Source organism: Acartia tonsa, chromosome 10, assembly GCF_053477335.1.
Source record: "Acartia tonsa isolate MP-2025a chromosome 10, ASM5347733v1, whole genome shotgun sequence".
NCBI lineage: Eukaryota > Metazoa > Arthropoda > Copepoda > Calanoida > Acartiidae > Acartia > Acartia tonsa.
In genome coordinates, this window is record NC_137269.1 from 36,256,511 (window position 1) to 36,278,980 (window position 22,470).

At 31.7% G+C, this 22,470-nt stretch overlaps 1 long non-coding RNA gene across 1 annotated transcript in view; it reads right to left on the bottom strand.

Moving 5' to 3' along the window:
* The window catches only part of LOC145329991 (uncharacterized), a 40,641-nt gene that overhangs the window by 15,919 nt on the left and 2,252 nt on the right, over positions 1–22,470 (bottom strand). Inside the window, exon 2 of the long non-coding RNA XR_013883202.1 lies at positions 5,797–5,955. This is a non-coding gene — a long non-coding RNA (uncharacterized LOC145329991). The remainder of the gene's footprint in view (positions 1–5,796; positions 5,956–22,470) is intronic.

Below are 22,470 nucleotides of genomic sequence, written 5' to 3' on the forward strand. Positions count from 1 at the left end.
CGATGAGCCGATATGGTTTTCCTTACAGGGTATCTTCTCATAGGTCATAGAAAGGTTAATAACTATTTTGGGGTAGGGTACCACCAACCTCCCAAGATAAATCGCCCCTAAAAAACGAAATCCCTCCAAAAAAGTATTTTTTACTTTTTTAAAATATGAAATTAGGTAGTCGAAAGCAATCTACCCCTCCCTCAAGCGCCCCTAGAGGCCTCTAGGCGAGTAGCAGCTATTATTATTAAACCTAAAGGTTTATTTGTAAAAAAAATGTATGGTTGATAATTAACATCTATACATGCTTCGGCCCTACAGGTAAGAAAAATCAAATAAAATATTAACTTTCTGATTGTGAAATAAGAGCGCAGGAATCCCCAAAACTGACCTAATAAGAGAATAAGATGTTTTAATTGTCTTTTGGGAGTACTGTAACCCCCCCCCCCTCCTTCACCTTTGAATTTAATTTGAAATAGAATGACGGGGTAATTCCTTTCTTCGGTTTTAAAATAAGGAATATTGCCCATTTCTGACAAAGATACTTACTGTAGGCATTTATATATGTCGTTCCAATGATAAGAAACTAAAAATACACAAAGCTGCTAAAGCTGGTTAAAAGAAGGGATCTACAGGGATAAGACAATGGTCGATATATTCATGTACATCCCGAATGATGATATACAAAATTTTCCTTTTCGTAGATTATGATTAGTGGTTAAAACGTTTAGACACTCAACTTAATAAACCAACTATAAATCCAAATAAATGTTTGGGGACTAGTGTGCTAAACATCCCAGTGTCCCCTTCCTCCCTGGATTAAAAGTGTGTCCTAAAAAAAGGGGCAAATGTTACAACATTTCTTTAAAATATTGATGCGTATTAGGAGGAAATATGACGTCAATCGGTTTACTTCAGCCAAAAGATTTTTAATCTGTCATATTTAGACACGTTACCAGCTTCAAAGCTTCTCTAAAAATCCAATTTGAGCTACAAGGGAAGAAATAATTGTAAAGATAAAATAAATAATTCAATGAAATTCCAAAACATGTGCACTAACATATAAATGTATTAATGATAAAAAGCATAAAAAAGGCATTTTTTAGATAATTAACAAGGACAAATATGCGACGAAGCAACTAAAATACTAAATAGTATTATCAAGAGTTAGTTTTTTTGCTCCATTTTCCCAAATTTTGTATTTATAACATTTAAATATCTTCCAATAAACAAGGAAGTTATTCCCACAAAGTGACGTACTGACAAACCCCAATAGTTAATTATAGAGTAAAAGTGCTTCAAAATGGCCTTTCCCATTCTTTGTAATTAATTAATCAATGGCAAAGGTTTTTTTTGCCAAATATGAGATTGAATGTCGATTTTTTTGGGATAGACAGAGAGAGGTGGGTGATCAGGGATCTTAGGGGATAAGACAATAGATGATTATTTGATATACGTTTCCAATGAGGATAAACAACATTAACCCGTCTGAAAATAATTTTTTTCGGTTGAAAACTGTGGACACCACAAGTTTGGAACCAACCAATCAAAATTATAAAAAGAACCACAAAGTTTCTAGAGACCCAATATAAAGGTCCGGTGGTTACTAGTGTAATTAAAATCCAATGTCCCCTCCCTCCCTGGGGGATGATATTAATTGGAAATCATATAATGCGTAACAAGAACAGTCTGTAATAAGTAGCGAAGCTATAAAAAGCATAAAAAAATAAATTAAAGGGATAGTAAATTGTATTGATTTAAATAATTGATATAGAATTTAAATTTATTTTATTTTGTTGATTTGTATCATCCTTATGATAAAGTAACAGAATGTGTGTTTGTCTGCTGTTTGTTTGTACCGAAGGAACACGCTAACCACTAAACCGATCGGGTTCTCCATAACAGGGTAGCTTCTCGTAGGTCCCGGAAAGGTTTTTTTACTTAGAGACTTGAACACAACGTAGAAAGGTTACGTATTATTTGAAGAAGAAAAAAAATTAAAGTCCCACTAGAGGCCTCTAGGGGCGTAGCCTCTAGTATAGTTATAGAGTATCTGGACTGCTAATAATGTATGAAAACAACTTTTTGCTATTTTCTCATTTTCTTGATAGAGTTATGGATTTGGACAAAACAATGGGTAACATTGGTGCATACAGTAAATATGTAGTAAGAGAAAAATCGAAAATCTTAAAACAACGAAAAAAAGTATTAAACTAAAATTAATTCTGTTATATTATTACTAGCGGCTTCGCCCCTAGCCTCTAGGGGCTTTGCCCCAAGAGGTGATAAAAAAAAATTATTGCGAAAATCGTAAAGGACCACATGGAAATCTCCTTCAAAAAAAAAAAAAAAAAAAAAAAAAAAATGTGGGGGGATTTTTGGTTTTTGGGGGGGTTGGGGGTGTCCCACCCCCCGAGAAAATAGCTTAAAACCACCACAGGACCAATAGGTAGATACCCTGAAGAGTAGAATCCGATCGGTTCAGTGGTTACCGAGATCTTAAGGGACAGACAGACAGACGGACAGACGGACAGACAGACATCGTTCTACTTTGTATTATAGACTAGCGGCTTCGCCCCTAGCCTCTAGGGGCTTTGCCCCAAGGGGTGATAAAAAAAATTAGGGCGAAATTCGTTAAAGGACCAATGAAATCTTAAGCAAAAAAAACAAAAAAAAATGGGGGGGGATTTTTTGTTTTTGGGGGGGTTGGGGGCGTCCCACCCCCCAAAAAAATAGCTTAAAACCAGCACAGGACCAATAGGTATTTACCCTGAAGAGTAGAATCCGATCGGTTCAGTGGTTACCGAGATCTTAAGGGACAGACAGACAGACAGGCGGACAGACGGACAGACAGACATCGTTCTACTTTGTATTATAGATATTTTTTGTCTAATACTCATATTATAGACTTTGTTGATTATTTTTTTCTTATCAAAATTTTCCTCTTTGTATTTTTAATCAATATTTAAAAGGAAGAGGACATTTTTAAAAACTTTCTCTTATTCGTTGGCTTAAAAACTTTATTGACTTAAAATCTTGATTGGTTGGTACAAACTAGTAGTGTTCAAACGATAAATCTAATTTACAGAAGAGGTATTTTTGTTTTAAATAATTGGGTGTGCATTAATTCATCGTTCATCGACCTTCTACTTTTAATTTCAGTTTGATTGTGAATTTTTTTGAGAAACGTAATTTTTTCTCCAGTGGTAATTTCTCTTCGGGGGTAGTGGTACCTATTATTTACAACGAAAATAGTTGAAAAACTTTCCAGGACCAAGAAGCTTTGCTGTAAAGGAGAACTACATAAGTGCAGCGGTTAGTGAGATCATTCACTATAAAATCACAGATATCTAACGACTTAGCTGTTTACCAAAAAATATCTAAAAGGCCGCTAGGCGGCGCTAGTTTTGTAGAACATGAACTTTGGGCGATTTTTCTTGAGATGTTGCTGGTACTCTTCTCCAATGTAGTAATAAACCTACCCAGGTCCTATTAGAAGCTACTCTGTGAAGGAGAATCATATAGATCCAACCAACGGTTAGCGAAATCCTTAACAACAGACAGATAGCCAGACACAGATAGACATCCTGTTTAAAATATGTAAAGGTCCGGTGGTTACTAGTGTAATTAAAATCCACGTCCCCTCCCTCCCTGGGGGATGATATTAATTGGAAATCATATAATGCGTAACAAGAACAATATGTAATAAGTAGCGAAGGATGTGTGTTTATCTATTTGTTTGTTTGTACCGAAGGATCTCGCTAACCGCTGAACCGATCGGGTTCTCCTTAACAGGTTTTTTCTTGAACGCAACATAGAAAGGTTACGTATTATTTTTAAAAAAATATTTAAAGTGCCACTAGAGGCCTCTAGGGGCGTAGCCTCTAGTTTAGTTATAGAGTATCTGGACTGCTAATAATGCATGAAAACAACTTTTTGCTATTTTCTCATTTTCTTGATTCTGATAGAGTTATGGATTTGTACAAAACAATGGGTAACATTGGTGCATACTAAGAGATATAAGTTTTCCGGAATTGTAATGTAGGGAGTAGATTTGAAATCTGCATAAAATTTTAAGGATTTTTTTTATAAAATTCGTTTTTTGTATAATTCTTTATCTAAAAGCGGAAATACAAATTAAGTTAATTAATTTTGGCATCTGTGATTGGTGGATTTAAAAAATCTGCGCTCTGATTGGATGTCGTACATCATTCAACCAATCAGAGCGCAGGTAGTTTAAAATCCACCTATCCTATTGGTCAAAATTAATTAACTTAAAATGTATTTTCGCTTTTAGATAAAGAATTTTACAAAAAACGAATTTTATAAAAAATCCTTAAAATTTGATGCAGATTTCAAATCTACTCCCTACATTAAAATTCCGGAAAACTTATATCTCTTAGTGCATACAGTAAATCTGTAGTAAGAGAAAAATCGAAAATCTTAAAACAACGAAAAAAAGTACTAAAACTAAAATTAATTCTGTTATATTATTATATTTTTAAAAGCGAAGCTTTTCTATAATTAGGGTCGGTCCGTCCGTACGTCCGTCACTCCGTACGTCCGTCCGTCCGTAACGGATAGCTTTTTTCGTTAATTTAGGCATGTTAGAATTGTCCTATCGATTTCAAACTTTGCATGGTGATTCCTGTAGTAGTTAGGTACGATTTAGAAAGCGTAGCAACTCTATAATCATTATCAGAATGGCCGTACGTCCATTTTAAACATGTTGATTTTTTATGATCTAATTATCCAATTGATCTTATTTTTTGAATACTGATTCCTGCGACATCAAGGTACAATATTATAAGCGAAGCAACTCTATAATTAAGTCCTATAAATGTAAGTATGTCCATAAACATTATTCTGTATCAAGCAGTTTTTCAACAAATTTACTTACAATTTTGCATCGACTCTAATACATTTATATTCTGATTATTCAGTTCTGACACTATACAAGTGTTAATGTCCGTTTGTCCTACCGTGTCAGCGCTTCGCTTTTATGGATGTTGTCATCCTTGTTTGTCTAATACTTATATTATAGACTTTGTTGATTATTTTTTTCTTATCGAAATATTTCTCTTTGAATTTTTAATCAATATTTAAAAGGAAGGGGACATTTTTAAAAACTTTCTCTTATTCGTTGGCTTAAAAACTTTATGGACTTAAAATCTTAATTGGTTGGTACGAACTAGTAGTGTTCCAACTTTTCCAACGATAAATCTAATTTACAGAAGAGGTGTTTTTGTTTTAAATAATTGGGTGTGCATTAATTCATCGTTAAATGTTTATTATCTCTTTAATTATTTATCTGTGTACTTGAGGGAAAAAGGGAGGGGGGGAAGTCGGCCTTTTACTTTTAATTTTAGTATGAAAAAAAATTTGAGGAATGTATTTTTTCAGAGGTGATGTCTCATCGTTGGTTGAGGTTTCTAGTACCCACCCTAAAAAGGGTTGAAAACCTTCCCAAAACCCATAAAGAAGATTTAACGTAAAAGTGCAGTGGTTGGCGAGATCCTTCACTATAAAATCACAGACATTTAACGATTTTTTTAACGACTCAGCTGTTTACCAAAAAATATCTGAAAGTCCGCTAGGCGGCGCTAGTTTCGTTTAGGCGATTTTTCTTGAAAGGTTGCTGGTACTCTTCTCCAAAGTAGTAATAAACCTACCCAGGACCTATTAGAAGCTATACTGTGAAGGAAAATCATATAGATCCAACCAACGGTTAGCGAGATCGTTAACAACAGACAGATAGACAGACACAGATAGACATCCTGTTTCTTTTACATGGAAATAAGAACTTACCCATAGCACAATAGTTGCAAATCCATTCTCCGAGAGGTTTGATAATCTCCGCACTGGCTGGTGAGGGTAGGCAGCAGCTGCCGAGTATCACCACTGTTAACAACGGCTGCAAAAGATCCCCCATTGTCTTATCTCATTGGGACACGCAGCTTAGCTTCACTGAAAATAAGATAATGTTCAAAATATGTTTAATACACTATAAGGGTCCCTAAAAAAATATTTTTTTTTGATGGTGGGGGGGTAAATCCTTTCCTTTTTATCACTCCACAGGTTTTCATGAATAGGACTTTTCTACATTATCATTGATGCTATCCGTAACAGACAGTTGTACTGACAGACTGACAGACTTCACTTTAAAAAATAAAAAAAGTAAACTCGAAATAAAATGGACGTGTGTTTTTTAAGAGCAGTAAAAGGAACAGGCAAAAATATTTATCTGATTTGCAATTCTGCTACAAACTATTATTTATAATTGCAAGTAAGGGATTATTCTTCTGAAGAAAGAACTATTTTGCCTCCAACTTATCCGCCAGTATCATTTGATAACAGCGCAATATTGAAAATTTAATATCACACATTACAATACTCCAAACATTTCAACAATTAATCCCCTACACCCCCTTATAAGGGGGTTATTTGTAAATTCAGAATGAATATGTCTAGCCCTGTCACGGACTCTAACCCTGCGGGGCCCTTTTTTTCGGGGTGCTATCTCTGCGTGGTTCTTCTTAATTTTAATTAACCTAAAATAACAATTTGTTTGTGGGAAGCAGCTTATAGTGGCAAATAAAAAATGACGGCATACAATACAAATGACCAATGAAAGGCCATTATATATATTGTAATTGGCCAATGATAAAATGTATTCTGGCCTATCATTGGTCATTTATATTGTATGACGTCATTATTTATTAGGCATTATAAGCTGCTTTTGTTTGTGGTCCTAAAAAATGGAACCGCTGTAATTTGTTTTAAAAGCATATTTAGATTTGAGTAAAATCTGGAAAAGGGTTGAAAGTTTTTCATTAGATAAAATATCCCCTTTTCTGACAAGTGCACATTACATATGTAGATTTTCAATGATAAACCAGTCATATTAATTTTATTTATATTTTTAAGTTGATTTTTATTTAAAGATTTTTTCTATTTTGCCGCTAAAATAAACGCTAATCTATTATTTGGTAAATACGGAAATTCAAAGTTGTCTCACCAAAAGCTGATCGAACTTTATTCATTATTTTTGATTTTACAATTTACAAATTATCACTACAATCTATGGCATATTTGTTCTATAAACCCATTACATGACATTCTGTGCAGTAAGAATAGATGTCATGTATGGTATATTCTAAACATGTTTAAGTGTTTACATATACTCTAATTATAGAATAGATGTGCTTCCAAAAAAAAGACAATCCAAAATGATACAACAGAATTAAAATATAAAAGTAATGGAAGTGTTCTGAATCAGGGGGGGAGGGGATATTTGACAGGTAAAATATGCTAGTACTCAAAGTATTATAGACTGGTTCTCTCCTTCGTTGGCTGAAAAATTATGGGGACTTTCATTTAATCTTGATTGAGGTGTCTTAACACAGTGAGGAAGGGGACATTGGGCTGGTTATTTCACTAGTCACCAAAGTTTTATAATAACGTTTTCTTATTCATTAGCTTGGGCACTTTTATTGAATTTTGATTGGTTGGTTCATTAAGTAAAGTGTCCAAACTTTTTAACCTCTAATAGTAAACTATAGAAAGGGTAATTTTGTGTATCATCGTTGGGGATATGCATTAATTTATCGGCCTTTGGCTTTAGATCCCTGTTTTTAACGCGTATCACTATCTATATGTAATGGTTAATTTTGGGGATGTACATTAATTTATCATTGATTGTCTTATCCCCTAAGATCCCTGGATGTAAGACACAGGAAGTGTGAACGCCCTTTCAATTATTAAATTATATTTCTTTTGTTTAATTAAAATATATTCAAAAGTAAAATATATTACTATTAATAACAAGAATAACAACATCCATAAAATTGAAGCTCTGAAACGGTAGGACAAACGAACAACAAAACTTTTAGAGTGTCAGAACTGATAAAAAAACAGATAAATAAATATATAAGTATAAACAAAATTGTAAGTAAATTTGTTACAAGACTACTTAGATATAGGCTAATGTTTAAGGATATACATACATTTTTATGACTTGATTATAGAGATGCTTTGCTTATAACATTGAACCTTGTTATGATATGAATCAGAATTCCAAAAATCAGATGAATAAAATAATGATATCACATAAAAAATTAAAAAATTAAAAAGCAACATGTCAATTTTGAATGGACGTTCTGAATTTCTGGTAAAGAAATAGAGTTGCTACGCTTCTTAAATTGTACCTATCTGTCATGGGAATCATCATGAAAAGTTTGAAATCGATTGGACAAATCTAAGTTGTCCAAATTTACGAAAATAGCTAACCGTTACACGGAAAAAGCTAACTGTCCCGGACGTAAGGACGGACCTACCCTAATTATAGAAAACCTTCATTTTTAACAAGATTTACATAAGTTTCAATTAATTTTCTCTTTAGCAAGATTTTCATATTGTTACTGTGTTATAGATTACTATTCTTTTTTTATAGTCGACAAAACTGATATATCCTTTATTGCCAAGCTTTTATGTCTGAAACTAAAGATCTTGGAAATTTCTGGTCCAGATTGGTAAGCTTTTAAAAATCTAAGGTGGTATTGGGCTATTATCAAAATATCCCCCATCCCCATTTGTGTGAAACTTAAGTTCTCAGTAAATACTGAACTGATTGGGTTCTCTATTTTAGGTAAGCTTCACATAGGTCCCTTGATAGTTTTAGGCTATTTAATTTTCAGATTTAAATCTTAGTAACAAATCGATAATTAAATGATTATTTAACTAAATATATTAAAAGGAGGAAAAAGTAAAATTTTCCTTATTTTGTCCAGTAAACTTTATTCAAAACGATGATGACCAAAATCTAAAGAAAAAAAATAATGCAATTTTTTCATACTTTTTTAGTGCTAAAAATATTTTTGCAACAAGTTTGCACTGTTGGTGTTAAATAACTTCCGCTTAATGTAAATGAGATTCCTTCGTCGTCGGTAGGTCAGGTTAAAATTATGGATTGAAAGATTCAAGTAATATAATCTCATAAGCTTAACAACTCTGTAAACTGAGAGAAAGGATCTATAGAGATAGGACAATGGCCGATAAATTGATGTACATCCCCAATGATGATACACAAAATTATCCCTTCTGTAGATTACAATTAGTGGTCTAAATGTTTGGACGCTCAACTTAGTGAGATAACCAATCAAAATTAATGTTAGCCAACTAATAAGAAAACGTTACTATAAACCTTGGGTGTTGGTATAATAAAAAGCTCAATGTCCCCTCACTTCCTATCAAAATTAGCTGCTGTGCCCTTACAATCTAGGATATTCGTTTCTGAAGGGTTAGGGTTAGCAGAGAATAGGCTAAAACCATCCCAAGACTGAAATGTAAAATTAATAGTTCCGAAGTTATTGAAATTTTAAGCTACAAACAACTACAAAAAAAAACCTACCATTTTATATAATAGGACTAGCCATTGCGCTCCTAGCATTTATTAGCTATATATTCGAAAGAGTAAAGAAAAATGGCCTAAATCAAAACTTACATGTAGTAATTAAATAGTCTAAAATCATCCAAGGACCTATGTATAAGAAGCTTCCATAAAATGGAGAACTCAATCGGTTCATTAGTTATAAAAATCTTAAGAAACAGACAACAAAAAAACCTGCTACTTTATATAACAGGATAACCACCGTTCTAAAAATGTCATTTTTTGTCTGATTTATTGAGCAATTGTTGGCACAATAAATGCGGGACATTTTTGCGTACATGAATGCACACCCGTACAATTTTGCCACTTTATTTTGCATAGGCAAGAGCTTGAGTAGCTTGCCAATGATGTAAATAAAATTTTATGCAGTTTCAAGAAATTGTATGCTACCATAGCTATATACCACTTTATTTGTAAAATATGACCCTTTTTCTGCATTTCTTATTAGATTTGAGAAAGATAAACAGTTAGGGTCATGATTGTATTTGAGTAAATTGGAAGAGATTGTGTATTTTTCATTTTTTTTAATAGATTTAAGTTTTATTTAATTTTTATTGCAAAGAACAAAAAGTTTTTTTTTTAAGTCACATAATTACTAAACAAAAATCAATATAGGACCAAAGTAAAAAAGCTCTTCTAATCCACTTATGTATCGCACAATTAAAGATATCAGAAAATGAAGTCATAAAGATGTACATATATTTATACCACAAAGCTAGAAGCGAAACTACTCTGAAAGTTAATCATGTCTTTAGTTATGACGTAAAAAGAACAATCATGGGTAAACGTCGATATTAAACATCGTGTTTGAAACTGATTTTGCTAGATATCTACTTTAGTTTTTGTTTGACTAATTTCAGAAAAAAATAATTACTTTTAATAGTCAAGGTATGATTGTTAGTGTTCCTTTGTCCGTCCTATTTGTTAAGCTTCACTTTTATGGATGTTATAATTCTTGTTTATTTGAAAATAACCACGTAAAGACTTTATTTGACTAATCGACCCAAGGAACATTTTACTGTGAAATGCTCTAGATCCAAAATAAATAAATATTCTCAATTAGTTAAGCATGGTTAAAATTTGAAACAATAAAAATAAATTTATCTATAAAAAATGAGAGAAATTTTTAAAACTAATTAATAATAATTTGTAAAAATGCAATGACGTAGGGAATCATAAACTGCATGAAATGATTTTAGATGCGAAAATTAAAAAAAAAATGCAATATCAATCGTCAGGGGTATAGTTTTAGTTTAGTTCAGTAACGCTAAGAACAATTAATTTGAAAATAAACAAGAATAATTTTATCCATATGTAACGCATGAAAGATGGTAATAGAACAAAGCTTTGTGATAGTATCAAACTAAAATGTACTTTATTTAATAGATGGAAAAAGAGAGAGGGAATAAGTTAGAAATGATAGAGACGGACCTGCCCTAGTTTTAGAGTATCTGCGCTACTAGCAAATAATCCTTAAACTAAGGTAACAGGGTCTGTGTCTGTCTGTCTGTACCGAAGAATCTCTGTAATGTTTACAACCAGAGAGAGAGAGAGAGAGGAAAAAGAGCTCTTTATTACACTAGTCCTAAAGTTTTATAATAACATAATTTTCTTATTTGTATGTAAGTCTAACAACTTTGGGAACTTTTATTAAAATTTAATTTGTTTGTTCATTAAGTTGAGTGTCCAAATGATTCAACCACGATTTGTAGTCTACAGAAGGGGTAATTTTGTGTGTCATCATTGAGGATGTACATCAATTTATCGGCCATTGTTTTGTCCCTTTAGATCCTTAGTTTACAACACTTTTTAAGATGCATTTTCTAGCCATAAGCTACAGATAATAGGAAGTGGTTAGCATACATTTCTACAAAAAATGATTTAAACTTAGAATGGCTGGACATCACTGTAGCAAATGTTCTTTTTTGAAATTAGAATTTATGGCGTTTATAACATTTAGGGGTTCTTTATTCTAAGATAGGGGGCTAACAATAGCCTACAACCAGCCAAAGACTTAAAAGTTTCCAAAGTCTTTAAGCCAACAAATAAGAGAACGAATTTTAATTTATCAAACTTTGGGTACTAGTATGATTTACAGTCTAATAGTCTAATATCCCCATACTTCCTTATTTTTACTTTAATATATTTTTATATACACTAGTGGCTCCGCCTCTGCTATTTGGGGGATCTGTATTTGAAGATTGAAAAAAATAGTCTTAAACCATCCTAAGCCTGATAAAAACCCAAGGCTTGTGTAAACTAGGGAAAATCAAGCGTTTATTAGAAACATAAACTTAAAACAATAAAATCTTACTATTTTATAATGTTCATACTTAGGCGAAAATGGTTGCACAATGTAAGAATTATATTATTGAATTAACCCAGGGAGTAAGGGAGGGGACAATGGATCGAATATTCAATTTTCAAGAGTCTCAGACTTTGGGGACTGGCTTAAAGAGAATGTGCACGAATTCAGCAGGTTCTGACTGACTTTGGGTACTAGCGCATCAATGCCCCGCTAACTAGCTGAGTTAGTTTTGAATATTGCAGACAGAAAAATTTGTTATTGATGGCTGGTTTTAACAAATATTTTTTCCCAAGAAAATGTCATTTCATGTATAGAAACTCTACTGTGATATTTATGTATTAAACAATCTAAGAACCCCTTGAATTTAAGTGGCCGTTTAAAATATATGAGAAGGGTTAAGTTCTAAACAAGATTTTTCTAGTGATTAATTATAGAATGTTTACTACATTGTGATGTACTGTTAATTTAATTTTCAAGTAAATGATTTTTTTCTTAGAACTAATTTTGTTCTAAATTACATTACCATGATCCCTTTACAATTTTGGTCATATCTTCTGGATAAATTTGGTTTTCATTGCTTTTTAGCAAGAACTCTTATATTGAATTAATTGTCCCCTCCCTTACTCCCTGGAATTAACCACTGAATTTACCAATTTGGTGTAATATATTAAACGGATGAATGGATTAGTAAATTTAATAAAAAGGGAAAAAATGGAAGCGCTAAAAAGTGTTTTATGTTACGTCATTAAAATACGTCGAAAAATGAGGGGTGAGAGAAGAAGTGGAAAAAGGAAACTCCTCAAAAAAGATGTATTTATAAGTATTTATGTGATGTCACACATGAAACTTTCCAACGCCTAGAAAAATTATTTTTTAACAACCAGATTGAAAATTTTGGTAAATATGGTTTGTGTCTTGCATTTTCAATCCCCCCCAAAAAAGGGAAATAACTATAAATGCACTATTAAATATTTGTTTAATTAAAACAGGACTATGTACTCTATTTATTTTTGTGTATTTAAACTGTTTATGGTTTCAAACCTTACATAAGTATGTTATACTCTTTTATAAATTAGCTTCCTAGATGGGTTAAATGAATGAATAAACAACCCTACCACTTTTTACATCTCTGATCTATATAGAGAAACACAATAAATTTCAGAAATTATGTCCATGGGGAAGGATAAGAACCCCCCCCCCCCTCAACAACAAAAAAAAATTTCTCCCAACCAAAAAATAGGCTTGCATTGAAATAGCCTCACAAAAACAAGATTTCTAAATTAAGTATCTAAAAAAAATTTTATTATTTGCTGGCAAACCATGCTGCATATTTTGATACAGAAGTACTTAATCCCAATCTTCATTCTTCTTATTTCTGTAATAGTTACAAAACAGGGTTTTTAGAAGGTTCATGACACATATTTCACAATAGAGTTTCTATCAATAAAATTATATTTCAAAAAAAAAATAATGTTTGGAACCAGTCAAAATACTTTTGTTAAATATGAATTTTTGTCTGCTAGAAATCACTTTAACTATTTTGATTTATTTTTGTCTGATAGGATTATGTGCGCTGGTTCCAAAGTCTTCAAAATTAGCCAAAATAAAAAAAGTTGCATTAGTTCCAGTACCCAAAGTCAAAGACAGCCAAGAAAATGAATTTTAGGTCTATTGTCCCACCCCTATATTCCTGGGTACAAAATATATAAAGAGAAGGGAGGATGGTTATTAGGTCTACTTACTAAATAAAGGATACTTCTAAACAATTTATTACAAAACAAGAAAACAGTTATATAGTAAAATTAATCTTTATAATAATTCACATCTGCCAAGGGGATATTCAATCTTTAAAAAAAGAAATAAATATAAAAATTTATTAGTTCTGTAAAAAATTCGCATTAGATTATCCGGGAATACACAGTGGGATCTTTTGCCAAAAAACGGGACATTAAGGGTAGACAAAAGTAAACATCAATAAAAAAGCTTATATTTGACGAAATGATGTAATTTCTTTTGCTTTAACTCAAAAATAACATAAATTTTGCTCCTGTTAACTTCTAATGTGCATTTGGTAAGTACGTCTGGCGGTTTTGGAGGAGCGAAGCTACCCTATTTTTAAAAAATCTATAAACCTTCATAACTTTAGTTAGGATAGGAATATTTTAACAAAATAAATGTCTATGTAAATATTTCTTCAATGCAAACAATGTTTGTGAACATGAATATAGCGTCAGGTGCACCCAGTTCGAGTCCCGGCATTTTTAGGTAGGTCCAGTATAAGTAAAATAGGACACTAATAAGGCATGTTTTCTAATGTTTTTTTTTACAGATATAAACAACAATAACATAATTTTCAAAACACTTTTGATTTTGTGTTAATACCTTTATTCTAAGTCTAGCTATCTTCATTTAAAGTTTGTATAAGAATATAAACATAATTGCTTATATTATATTCTCTCTCAAACGTATATTTCTCTCTTTCTCTCAGACGCATATATAATGTTTTTGCAATATTATGATTAATCCCCGATTTTAATTTTTCTGCTGAACCAAAACCAGTTAGAAATACAAATTTTTTAGAACACATGAAATTTAGCAAATTTAATGGCTAAAATAAAAGTATTTATAAGTCATCTTATTTTAAGGACTCCTTGTTCCCTTAAATGTCCATTAAAACCGCGAGAACGGCAAAAATCGTTAAAAATCACACCTACGGCGGCAAATAACGGCGAAACGGTTGGCCGGAGGCAAATAAGGCATAAGTAAAGAAAGTTTCGCCTCAAAAAGTTAGAAAACATTGCAGAGATGACTTTGGGCTCTAAAATGACTCCTTCCCCCTCTAACGGGGGAAAATTTGAAATTAACAAGAACGAAATTGTTCAAACCATGCAATGTAAAATGCTCAATTACTCAAAACGGACAAGAGGCCCCAGGTTGTGAAAACTGTTTAATACACAATACATGTTGTATATTGATATTATTATTGCAAAACCCGGGGCCTCCTGTCCGTTTTTGTGTAAAATGGAGAAAACTGATTTTTTGGGGTTAAAAATCTTAATATTTTTGGTGAAATTTTCTCACAAAATGTCAATTTACACCACCAAAAAAATATTTTTTTAAAATTTTTCTTTAATTAGACATTGGTACAGGTATCTGAAAAGTACCTCAATCAAAAATTATTTTCATAAGATGAACATAAATGTATTTTTTGATGCTTTGAAAAAATTGTGTAAAAAAATCTGGAAAATCATCAAAACTGAAAAGAAATTTTTCACTACCTTTTTTAAAAATGGCATAAATCCGCCAAAAATGAATATTTTTTAAAAATTTCTTTTCTAGCTGTCTACTTACAGCCATTATTAATTCCTAGGATAGATAAAAGTCGATTTTAAATTTTTTGGATGTCCCGATTTTTTTCAAAAGATCCCACTGTGGAATAGTCCCTTTCGTGGCAACGCCCCTTAAGGGGCGATTCGTCGTATTTTAATGGCTTTTGATAGGTTATTTTATTTTAGGTTAGGTTATACTGGGTTAGGTGATTGCTCCACATGGTTTGGCAATTAGCCCCGCAGGGTTTGAGCCCCCCTCAGGAGCTAGAAATAGGAGAAAAGCTAATATGAAAGAAGGAGCGTTGTTACGAAAGGGACTGTGCCCGATTATCCTTTTATAAAAATAAAAGCATGTGTGTCTGTATGTCTGTCTTTGTGTGCCGACGGATCTCGCTAGCCATTTATTCCATATGTTTCTCCTTTGCAGTGTAGCTTCTCATAGGTCCTGGGAAGGTTTATAGCTATTTTGGAGGAGGGTAATACCTTTATATGCGTTTTTCTTTAACACATACATATGTTGTTTTTAATTCTAATGAAAATAAAAACTACTCATTTTAGATACTTGTGTTTGACTGCAGGTAAACTCTAGCAGAATATCTTTATAAAAATAAAATAAATTAATAATGCTTGGTGATTCAAAAACTATAATTACGAGAAATGAGTAAGAAAAATCTCAAAAATATCGTAGTGTTGTGTATTGGTACAGCAGCTAGACTATATGTTTTTAAAAAAAGAAATAATTTGAGGATGATTCCAAAAAAGACTAATATCTAACTTTCCGAAAAAAGTATTTATTTTTTGCAGAGCCGAAATGAAAGAAAAATCATAGAAATTTTTTAAACAATAGTCTTTACAACTACATGTTTATTTATAGACTTTAAGTAAAAAAACAACACCGTAGTAACTACCAAAAAAGCACGCATAGCTGCTGCAACTACATATATTACAAGAAACATTATAGAATATTAAGTCCCTAAAAATATTCTTTGTATTTGACTGCAGCTTAACTCTAGCAGAATAACTTTACAATATGATAATACATGGTGATTAAAAAAAATAAAGTAACATTTAAAGAATATTTGCAGCTCAGTAATGCTAAATAAATAAAAGAAAAATTCCCTCTACCCTTTATCTAAACTTCTTATCCACTTCTCTTCAGCTACATAAAAAAAACAAGTTTATGCCAACTCTACACCAACAAAATATCTAAATTTTGGTGATTTCAAATGGAATTAATTGGCTGAATCACAGCCTCTGGATAAATGACACCCATGGAAATATCCCTGTTTAATAATAATACATGGTGATTAAAAAAGATTGAGCTTATTATCATATTTTAGCCGAAATGCTAAGAAAGTCAATAAGCAAAAATAATATCGCATTTGAATTACAGAAAATTACATCTAAAATTATTAGATGTACCAGAAAAATTAAATGAAATATTTTAAATTACTTAAAAGGAAAGAAAATTTTTTCTAAAAAATTGGGTACGATTAAGATTTTTGGCAAAGGCAAGAAGAAACAAATTACTCATGCATTTGTGAAGCAATTTTTTTTTAATAGCTATTTATCTTTGTTTATTGAAAAAAGTAAATTTTAACTTTATCACCCTGTAAATATATTATATACATTTGTGTGTGGCTGATGTTAATGGGCAGCAAAACATCCCTCATTTATCCGTGACTAGAATTTAATCAGAAACAGAAGGCATGTAGCTTTTGCAAAAAGAAGATTTCTTTGGCGCAGTTTTGATTTATCCATCCGCACTAATGCGCTGGAAAGTTTCAGGTGTAACGTCATAAAAAAACGTTAAGTATTTTTTCTTGAGATACTTTATACCTTTAAAACTCGTGACTGGAATACAAGTTTGTAGGGTGAACTATGCAATTGTGGTTACAATAACAACTACAGTTTAAAAAGAATTCCTAATTTTTGTTTCGTTATCCTTATATAAAAGTAGAAGGATGTCTGTCTGTCTATTTCTATGTCTGTCTGTCTATTTCTATGTCTGTTTGTCTGTCTGTCTCTGTGTACCGAAGGATCTTGCTAAACGCTGAATCGATATGTTTTTTTTATTTATAGTGTAGATTTTCATAGGTACTGGGAAGGTTTATGACTATTTTGAATGTGTTTGGGAGGGAGGGGGGTCGACTTTACCTTCCTCCCCTCTACCTTAAAAAAAACCTCTAGTATGATACTACAGACTTTTTTTAAATAAGATTCTTACATTAATACTCTATTAATATTTTATAAAGACACCTTAATCATTTATCTCGAAAACAGAAAATTATTTGGAAAAAAACATATGCTTTTTTCAATCGGCATAAAAAATCAGATAAATAATTTTAAGATAAAACTAGCCATATAAATGCTAAATAAGTAAACATTTTTATTTAAAAAAAAGATGATTAGATAGTATCTTTTTAATGCTTTGCTGAAATTAAAAGTGTATTTAATTATCGGCTTTAAAGGCTCTCTAATGAAACAAACTTCTTATATTTTGTTCACGAATAGCCACCTTTTCAGCAAGTATGACGAAATCCGAAATCGCGAAGCTAAGAAATTAGAAGTTAAAAAAGATATTATTTCCATTCGCCTCATGAATCACCATTTATAAACAAATAAATTGAGTATTCTTTTTTGTTCAAATTTGAATCAAAGTAGTTAAAATCTTATACGATAATTATTATAAAGTTCATACTTTTCATGGTTAAAATAATTATCCTTCATGGCCTAAAATCTAGGACGATTCTTTCTATGCTTAAATTAACATTCAGAGCTATACGTTTTTACTTATACAAATGTAATAAAAATTCGTCTAAAAAAATTCCTGCAGGGAATTTCCAGACAATTAAATTTTCCTTCAAAAATGTTCCAGACATTTTTCTTGCTAAAATATGAGGTATTGTAAATAAACCAGGAGTATAACCTACAAAAATGACAAAATAAACAAATGTTTAACAACGATAATTATTTCCAAAAATTAAACTGTTTGTAAAAAATTGGGGTATAGTCCTTTTCATATTATTTTCGTATTATCACAGTATCATTTCTCCTATTTCTATCCCTTGCGGGGGCTCTAACCCTGCGGGCCAATCAACTAACCCAATATAACCTAAAATAACCTATCAAAAGCCATTTTGAAAATAAGACGAATCGCCCCTTAAGGGGCGTTGCCACGAAAGGGACTATACCCAAAAATTGTTTTATAATCTATAACTAAACTTACATTAATTGTATTAACTTTTCTTACTTTTTTCTAACTATTTTTGTATTACGTCCTATAATTAGGCATGTATAATCGTCCAATACATTTCAAACTATATATGAGGATTACTTTAACTTTATTTATAACTAGCGGCTACGCCCCTAGAGGCCTCTAGTGGCACTTTAAATGTTGTTGTTTGTTAAAGTTAATTTTTTATGTACGATACCACCTTATTTGACGTTGAAGTCTCCCCTAAATTAAATTTTTTTTTGATTTTTTTGTCATTTCTCTTGGGAGGGTGGTGGTACCCTCCCCCAAAATAGTTATAAACCTTCCCGGGACTTATGAGAAGCTACCCTGTTAAGGAGAACCCGATCGGTTCAGCGGTTAGCGAGATCCTTCGGTACACACAGACAGACAGACACACAGACAAACATCCTGTTACTTTAGTATAAGGATAGTTACCAGGAAGTCCTGGTATTTACACAACATTGTGATTCCTGGGACAATTTCTGGAATAGATTAAAATGAAAATTCAATCTAAAATTCAAACTACATAGACATGTATAAATATATTTATTCTTTTCTAGTTTCACTTTTATAGATGTTTTCTTTTCATCCTTGTTTCTACCATTATCCATGGGCTTTATTAAGAAGAAAAAGTTATTGCTTTATTTATTTGATATTTTGTAGGACAGCTGTCAAATATTTTTGTGTTCTGTTCTAAATAATAATAAGAGGCAAGGTCCTGGGTTCAGGTTCAGGAATAAACACAAAATTAAATAAACAAAGTTAATGTAACAAAATTATATTTGTTTAAATTATTGATTCATAATATTATTTCCACACAAGAAGACGACATTATGAGTTATGCTGCAATCCCACACCAGCTGTAAATGCTTTATAATCAGCTGATCTTTGTTTACATTTGATTACTGTTAATTGTTATCTGACCTCTAATGTGAACACTGTTAGCTAAATTGCAGTACATTTCTATTTAAAATTGTGATGAATATTATACTTTGTGATCTTAATGCTTTAAAGGATTGTATAATATTTAACAATGACTGACTTATTATATTTTCAGACACCTTAAAGCATTCTTTTAGAACAAAGTTAATGTTCAAATTGTTAGCTATACTTTATGTTTGTCATAACCTAACTAAATAAACATATAAATCGTATCTAAATGATCAAAATCGTGGTCTCTTGAATATTCATTCAAAAGGTAATATTTTCATTCTTTTTCAGTTAATTATGTTCATAAGTAGCACAGCAACAATGAGCTCATTAATGTTATCCTTATTTAAAAGGAACAAGTCATCTTTATGTCTGTCTTTACCAAAAGATCTCGCTAACTGCTGGATCTTTATGAGATAACAGGAAATCTTTTTATAGGCCCTATGAACTTTTTTATTTATTTTTAGGGAGTGTAAGTTCAAGATACAAGGAATGTTTGCAGCTATTTTGGGGGAGGGTACCTCCACCCTCCAGAGAGAAATCGAACTGAAAAAAAGTAGATGAGGTCGACTTAATCCCTTCCTAAAACCTCTCCCTCTATGGGCATAGTCGCAAGAACTAAAGTATGTAGTAAAAGAAATAGTTGAATAATTTTTATTATCTTAAAGTCTATTTCAAAATAAAGGTTAGAATAACAATTGGCCTAGCAATATTAGGTGTAATGCGCTGTGTTTTATTAAGTGTGTAAAAGTCTGTAAATGTGCGTGTGTGTGTCTTTCCAAGATCTATGAGAAGCTACACTGTAAAAGAGAACCATATCGGTTCAGTGGTTAACGTAATCCTTCGATACACATAGACAGAGAGATACACACATAGACAGAGAGATACACACATAGACAGAGAGATACACACATAGACAGAGAGATACACACATAGACAGAGAGATACACACATAGACAGAGAGATACACACATAGACAGAGAGATACACACATAGACAGAGAGATACACACATAGACAGAGAGATACACACATAGACAGAGAGATACACACATAGACAGAGATTCTTTACTTTATTATAAGGATAATTTCATTCTAACTCTATTCTTTTTAAGGTTTTAATTTATTTTCCATTGTATTATCCCTGTATCACTGAGCTTTGGTCCAATTTTGTCCGCTATTAAATTCTTTAGGCTCATCCCCTCTTTATTTGTATAAAATTAAAATGGCTAAAGACCAAACTAAAAGATGGAAAAAATAATTTATAGCTACATCTACTTCAAATTATGAAAAGTTTTATTTTCCAGTATGGCTTTGTAACTGATTAATATCCGCTGGATTAGAACCGGCTTTCAGCCATACTGAAAAATCATAAATAGCATCATATTACAGACCAATATTCGTAAAAGATTGTGTGTAAAACCAAAACTGGTTTTAATCTTATGACCCATATAAGCATTACGTTCGGATATACAATGTAGTTTTAATTGCAAACCAAATCAGGCAACTTGGAATCAAGCTAAAATGTTCATATTCGTCAAAATCATCAGAACTGATTGTATTTCTAGAATATTATAAACTTCATGAATTAGTTTCCAGAAATCACAAGTTTTCAATAAACTTGAAAATTATTTTTTTTTCTATTTTAACAAATAAAGCAAAATATCCAATTATTTATGGATAATGTCAAACAAGTTATCAAGCACTAAATTTGCAATACCATGTATTTAAGCAGTTTTGCGAAACAGAGTATAGTGTCCAATAAAAAATGACGTCATACAATACAAATGACCAACAATACAATCTACCATTGCATTGATCAATTACAATATATACTGGCCTATCATTGTTCATTTGTATTGTATGACGTCATTTTTTATATCGGACACTATACGATGTTTCAGTTTTGTATAAAAATCATTTATTATTTTGTTTAAACTTATACATATATATTCTGATTATTAAGTAATGAGCACTCTACAAGTGTTAATGTTCGTTTGTCATACCGTTTCAGAGCTTCTTTTATTGAGGTTGTCATCCTTGTTTTATATAAATATAAATCAGATCAACATTTAACATTTTAAGAATAGAAATTTTATTTTAATCTTGAGATTTGCTGATGTATTTAAACTTTCAAAATTTGGCATTTGATGAAATTTCAAATTTAGGGTTTGATATCACAAAATTTCATTTAAATTTGGAGCAAAATTATCAAACATTAAAGATTAAAAATTTAAAGATTAAAATATTTTTTTAGAATATAACAATTGGCCTACTGGAGGGGGTTGTAAGAGGGAGGCCTGCTAATCGTTTTCCGCAAAACTCTGTGTACACCACTGTTAAACACAAAATTACTTCTATAAATGTGTTTATTTTTGTTCTTTTGACTTTAACAAAACAATTGTATATTCACTTATTGTACATCTACAATACCAAGTATATAGCTTTCTGTCCATCTGTCCATTCTTGTCTGTCCTGATGACTGTATACCCGTCTGTCGGCAGTTCCGTCTGAAGCTTAAGATCTCGATGAACGCTGAACTTAAGTCTCAGGGAATATGTGTATAAATGGTCGTGTAGTGTTTTCAAGCTATTTAACTTCAACAGCCTTTTCTACATATAGGATGTAAACATCCATACGAAATATATGGCAACGATCGTTATTTTAGGCATGTTAGAATCGTTCTATTAATTTCAGGCCATGTATGTGGATTTCTGTAACAATGAAGCAAAATTTAACAGAACAGCCAGACATTAATTAAGACCAGAAAGTCAGTACGTATATTTCGTTATTTTACATCAAGTTTATAAAAAATAGAATTATTGTATTAACTTCTTTTTTATATGTTAATTCCTAGGACGATAAGGCACAATCTTTGAATTTATTGCCAAATTAAAAAGTGTTTTTTTTTTGGGGGGGGGGGATGTACGAAGTTGTGGCTGAAAAAATTCCTATGACGATAAGGCAAAATCTTTTAATTTATTGCCAAATTAAAAAGTGTTTTTTTGGGGGGGGATGTACGAAGTTGTGGCTGAAAAAAAAACATTACAGAAAAAGAATATAGGGAAAAGAGTTAAATAACTGTATGTCCCCACCCCGAGGACCCTGTGCCGACTTTCAATTGGTCTTTGAATATCAGCCAATAGCGTCGGGAATATTAACACAGCCTAGTCGCTACAAAAGAACAGAAAAGAACTTGCTGGCAGACGAAAAAGGTCCCCAATGGGAGG